This window comes from Terrapene carolina, unplaced genomic scaffold (assembly GCF_002925995.2).
Source record: "Terrapene carolina triunguis isolate 2854851 unplaced genomic scaffold, T_m_triunguis-2.0 Scaffold68, whole genome shotgun sequence".
Lineage (NCBI taxonomy): Eukaryota > Metazoa > Chordata > Testudines > Emydidae > Terrapene > Terrapene triunguis.
The window spans coordinates 12,714,888-12,721,351 of record NW_020664419.1 but is presented as its reverse complement, the minus strand read 5'-3'; positions in this window follow the sequence as shown (position 1 = coordinate 12,721,351).

Sequence of the window (6,464 nt, the reverse complement as noted above, 5' to 3'; positions counted from 1 at the left end):
ATACTCAAAAACCAGTGGGAGAACACTTTAACCTGTCTGGCCATTCTATGACAGACCTGCGGGTGGCTATCTTAAAACAGAAAAACTTCAAAAACAGACTCCAACGAGAGACTGCTGAGCTGGAATTGATATGCAAACTAGACACAATCAACTCAGGGTTAAATAGGGATTGGGAATGGCTGAGCCATTACAAACATTGAATCTATCTCCCCTTGTAAGTATTCTCACACTTGCTTCTTATCAAACTGTCTGTACTTGGCTATCTTGATTATCACTTCAAAAGTTTTTTTCTCTTACTTAATTGGCCTCTCAGAGTTGGTAAGACAACTCCCACCTGTTCATGCTCTCTGTATGTGTGTATATATATCTCCTCAATATATGTTTCACTCTTTATGCATCCGAAGAAGTAGATTGTAGCCCACGAAAGCTTATGCTCTAATAAATTTGTTAGTCTCTAAGGTGCCACAAGTACTCCTGTCCTTTTTTATACAGGTTTTCCCAAGTGGGAAGAACTCTTCCTAAAAGACAAGCATCATACAGGGTGAAACATGTAAGGATTGACCATTGTAGTGAGAGATCAGCTGAGCTGAAGCAGAAAGAGTCAGTGAACCATAGTGAGAGGTGGTGCTCATGGCAGTGAAAACTCTTGACCAGATCGCCTTGCACACAGCAGAATGTGAGTGAGGGTAAGTTGGTGCCACACATATCACTGCACCAGAAAAAGGTAAAGTTGGGGTAACGTCAGGGGCGGCTCCAGGCACCAGCGCAGCAAGCACGTGCCTGGGGCGGCAAGCCACGGGAGGCGCCGTGCCGGTCGCCGTGAGGGCGGCAGTCAGGCTGCCTTCGGCGTGTCGTGGAAAAAGTCACCCACACATTGATTTTAGTTCACAGACTCAAGCCTGAGGCCAGTTTACTGCAAAACATACCAACGCGTTGAGGTAGCAGTCCGAAAACTACCACCCCTAGCACAGCACGCAGGCTGCTTTTATTCCGTCACACCGCAAGCATAGTACAAATAATACGTCATTTATGCGAAAATAAGAGTTGGGGTCTGTCCCTTTTTCCCGGCAGCTTCCTCATTATTTACGAGAATTGGGTGCCTATTGGGTGGGGGGTTTCTTGGTGGTTTCCGACATGGGTGGTACTTGGCACCAGTTGGGGTGTTGTTCTCATCAGGGTACATATTGTTTTTTTCCGAGGTCATAGGGGCTTATTACGGGATGCCCAAAGATGATATATGATTAGCTGGTTGGCAGATAGCTGGAACTATAGGAGAAGTTGGCCTTTACTAGAAGCAATTTCTTCATATAAGCCGTTATTATGTTTCGTCAACAAGCGGTTATCATGTTTTTCATAAACAAGCGGTTATCATGTTTTTCATCAACAAGCGGTTATCATGTTGCTAAGGCCTTTCGCATTGCTTCCTTCCCCTCCCTCCTCTGGTCATAGCCCATGACCGTATTTGGCAGGGAATTGTACAGCTTAGTTTCGTTCAGGCCCTGGCCTGTACTGTTCTATGTAAAGGCCGCCTATATAGTCAGCCTCTGTCAGAGGGCCTGAATTTGGGCCTTCGGTGTTACTTTGGCTGTCATAAAGAAGGCCACCTAGTTCTTTTTCCCCACAGGCGGCGGGCATGAAAGGCATGCCGCCAAATCCGCGTTACCAGCGGACCTCCCGCAGGCATGCCGCCGAAGCCTGCCTCAATGCTGTGCTTGGGACGGCAAAATACATAGAGCCACCCCTGGGTAACGTGCTTTAACTTATACCTTCTTACACGCTTCCAACATTCTCTTCTGGTACTTGGTGTATCAGTGATGCCAGCTTAGGCTACAGCTCAGCTCAGTGGACCGTATTTCTGCCCCGCCAACATCATCAGCTTTGACCTCAATTAGCTTCACATCTACTTACCAACATGTAACTGTGACAAAGTGGGACTGTTCTTAATGTTTTCTCTGAATACTGTGTGGGTGCCTCAGTTTCCCCTATGCAGTTCTTAAGTATCTAGGTGGTGGGAGAAGGAGGTGTGATTATTATAGAGCCCTAGAGGGCAGATGTGATGCTGTCTGGACAGAAAATGGCCGACACTCTGTCTCCTGGCAACTAATGACCTGGGCCCCTCCTCTACAAAGGTGCTAGCTGAAGGTGTTGAAGAACAAAGGGATCAGGTGACCTCCTGGCCCGGGAAAGGGACAAAGGGAGAGGAGGGGCTGGAGAGGGGCTGGGAAAATGGAGGGGAGCCCAGACGGGGCTCTAGCCTCCCTGGGGCCCCCCAAGATGGATCTAACTGAGGGGGTCCTGTTGTCTGTACCTGCAAGACCTGTCTTGGACTGTGTTCCTGTCGTCTAAATAAACCTTCAGTTTTACTGGCTGGCTAGGAGCCATGGTGAATCGCAGAAAGCCAGGGGTGCAGGGCCTTGTCTCCCCCAAACTCTGTGACAGTACCATCACGTCCCTGTCACAGGGCGCTTCTCCAGCTACTGCGTGAACAGCGCTGCCTGGCCTGATTTCTTGGTCTCTTAGGCCTGGTCTACACTAGGCGTTTATGTCGACTTTAGCGCCGTTACATCGACTTAACCCTGCACCCGTCCACACCACGAGGCCATTTAGTTCGACATAGAGCTCTCTTTAAATCGATTTCTGTAATCCTCCCCAACGAGGGGAGTAGCGCTAAATTCGACATGGCCATGTCGAATTAGGCTAGGTGTGGATGGAAATCGACGCTAATAGCTCCGGGAGCTATCCCACAGTGCAACACTCTGTTGACGCTCTGGACAGCAGTCCGAGCTCGGATTCTCTGACCAGCCACACCCCGGGAAAATTTGAATTCCTTTTCCTGTCTGGGCAGTTTGAATCGCAGTTTCTGTTTGGACACCGTGGCGAGCTCAGCAGCAGTGGCAACGATGCAGAGCTCTCCAGCAGAGATGGCCGTGCAATCCCAGACTAGAAAGAGGGCCCCAGCATGGACTGATCGGGAAGTCTTGGATCTCATCGCTGTGTGGGGAGATGAGTCCGTGCTTGCCGAGCTGCGCTCCAAAAGACGGAATGCAAAGATCTACGAGAAGATCTCTAAAGCCATGGCAGAGAGAGGATACAGCCGGGATGCAACGCAGTGCCGCGTGAAAATCAAGGAGCTGAGACAAGGCTACCAGAAGACCAAAGAGGCAAACGGACGCTCCGGATCCCAGCCCCACACATCCCGTTTCTACGAGGCACTGCATTCCATCCTAGGTGCGGCCGCCACCACTACCCCACCACTGACCGTGGACTCTGAGGATGGGATATTGTCCGCGGCCGGTTCCTCCGACATGTTAGCTGACGGGGAAGATGAGGAAGGAGATCAAGAGGACGATGCAGTCGACAGCGCTTACCACGCTGATTTCCCCGACAGCCAGGAGCTCTTCATCACCCTCACAGAGATCCCCTACCAACCGTCCCCCGCCGTTACCCCAGACACAGATTCAGGGGAAGGATCAAGCAGTAAGTGTTTTAAATATCTTAACATTTATTTATAACAGAACTTGCATATTTTAAATATTAACAATAGCTAAAGTGCTTTCAAGTATGTAAACTTTTATTTATAACAGAACAGGAAGATTTAAAATATTAACAATGGGTAAAGTGCTTCTAAACATGTAAACAGGAAAGTGCAACAAAACGGGAATCTGAACAAAGGGTATCATGATTATTGTGTCTTTGGCCGCTTCAATGTATAGTCCGAACCATTTTAAGAAAATTCAACAATGTCCGCTTCATGATTACACTGCCCAAGACGCTCCACTCTTTTGTCCCTCCAAGGGCACCTAACCCAAAAACTGGTCGATGTGTCCGGGGATAGAGGCGAAATCCTCCGGGGAGAACTCCTCATAGGCCTCCTGCAGGTGTCTTTCCAGCCTAATTATCAGGTTCCTTGGCAGGGAGAGCTTATTAGGCCCCCCGTGGTAAGAAACGTTTCCCTGCCACAACGCCAGCAGGTATTCGGGGATCATGGCCTTGCACAGCATAGCAGCAAATGGCCCCGGTTTCTGCAGGCTGTCCCGAAGCATCCTCTCCTTCTGGCTCTCCGAGACCCTCAGGAGGGTGATGTCTGGCATGACGCCCTGCTTTGAATTAGGTAGGGGAAAGTTAGTATTGGGACTGCTTGCCCGTTCCTTTACAGAACTGCAACCGCCGGTTTACAGCCACGCGGTTTACAGCCGCGAGGGGCTGGGACGGGGCAGAGTTCATGCTTGCAGGATTGCTGCCAGCAGAGACTCGCATTGCTTCCTATGTGAAAGGAGGCCAGTGCCACTCTTAAAGTTTTAAGCAGCCACAAGTCTACGGCTTACCATGTTTGCCATCTAGACAAAGTCCGGTGTCCTGCCCTGCTCCTCAGCTCGCCACAGCAAGACCGCAGGCACGGTAGGCGAGGGCCGAAAATTCGACCTTGTCCTCAGTGCGCGTGTGATAGGTGCTCTGCATGGTCTTGTTCACAGAGAAAGACTATGTTCTCTGTTCACAGATACATTGATCTGTCTCAGGAATTCACTCCCTTTTTCCAATTCCCACAGCCACATCTGCCCAGAGGCTAGCGCACATTAGGAGGAGGAAGAAGAGGACACGGGAAGACATGTTTGCTGAACTAATGGGATGCTCCCGAGCACAGGCAGCCCAGCAGACACAGTGGAGGGAGAACTTGTCCCAAATGCACCGGGCAAACATGGAACGGGAGGAGAGGTGGCGACAGGAGGACCAGCAGGCGACTCAAACGCTGCTTGGACTAATGAGGGAGCAAACGGACACGCTCCGCCGCCTTGTGGATGTTCTGCAGGACCGGAGGCAGGAGGAGAGAGCCCCGCTGCAGTCTCTCTCTAACCGCCCTGCCCCGCCACCAAGTCCCATACCCCCCTCACCCAAAGTCCAAACACGGAGGGGCGGCAGGGGCCGTGAAAACTTTCACTCCACCCCAGCGGACAGCTATAGCACTAGAAGGCTCTCATTCCCCAAAATCTGAAAAGTCCTTTCCTACCCGCCTCACACAAGACCCCGTCCAAGTTTCACCCCCCCGTTCCATGTGCGGTTGTTAATAAAGAATACGTTTCTGTTCATTTCTGTTTCCATCCTCTTCTTTTGGAGGGGAGTCTGTCTGAAGGGGGGGAAGGGGCTTGGTCATTGGACAGGACAGTCACCTTTAGCAGGGGGCAGGTGCAGCAGCAGGGCACATATACAGTGCAGTGACTAGTTATCCTGGTCAGTCTGGGAGGTGGTTTTCATGTTCTGTGTGGTGGGGGGGATGGTGTTGCTCTGTGACTTGGTGGCGTGGGAGGGCAGTTACAGATCTTATGCAGCGGTCCTTACCCTGGATCACAGAGCCGCGCAGCAGGGGATCTGTAACCCTCCTCCCCCTGCAAGACAGTCACATAGCCGACACATACACGCAGTCCCGGCCAGGAGGGCTGGCAGGCTCCGTTGAAACAACCAGTCCACCACCGCGGAGCCTGTCATTCCTGGAGTTTAGAAGCATCATTTGCATCACAACACTAAACCCGCCCCCCGCCACAGTCTGCGTCCCAGGTTTAAAACATTCCCGCGAAAACAGTAATAAAGACAATGGTGTCCATTAACAAAACAGAACAGATTTTATTTTTTGGGAAGGGGGTGAAGGGGGTATGTGATTGGAGAGGATAGTCGACGGCAACTGGGTAAAGAAACGGGGGCAAGTTCTGCTTCTGTGTCCACAAACTTAAAAGTCACTGGGTACCCTGCTCAGCCTTGAAACTGGCTTTCAAAGCCTCCCGGATGCACAGCACGTCCCGCTGGGCTCTTCTAATCGCCCGGCTGTCTGGCTGGGCGTAATCAGCAGCCAGGCTATTTGCCTCAACCTCCCACCCCGCCATAAAGGTCTCCCCCTTGCTCTCACACAGATTGTGGAGCACACAGCAAGCTGCAATAACGATGGGGATATTGGTTTCGCTGAGATCACAGCGAGTCAGTAAGCTTCTCCATCTCCCCTTGAGACGGCCAAAAGCACACTCCACCACCATTCTGCACTTGCTCAGCCGGTAGTTGAAGAGTTCTTTTTCAGTGTCCAGGGCGCCAGTATAGGGCTTCATGAGCCAGGGCATTAGCGGGTAGGCTGGGTCCCCGAGGATCACTGTAGGCATCTCCACATCCCCAACAGTTATCTTGTGGTCCGGGAAGTAAATACCTTCCTGCAGCCGTCTAAACAGACCAGAGTTCCTGAACACGCGAGCGTCATGAACCTTGCCCGGCCATCCGACGTAGATGTTTGTAAACCGTCCCCGATGGTCCACCAGTGCTTGCAGCACCATTGAAAAGTAGCCCTTTCTATTGATGTACTGGCTGGCCTGGTGGCCCGGTCCCAGGATAGGGATGTGAGTCCCATCTATAGCCCCACCGCAGTTTGGGAATCCCATCGCAGCGAAGCCATCTATGATGGCCTGCGCGTTTCCCAGGGTCACTACCTT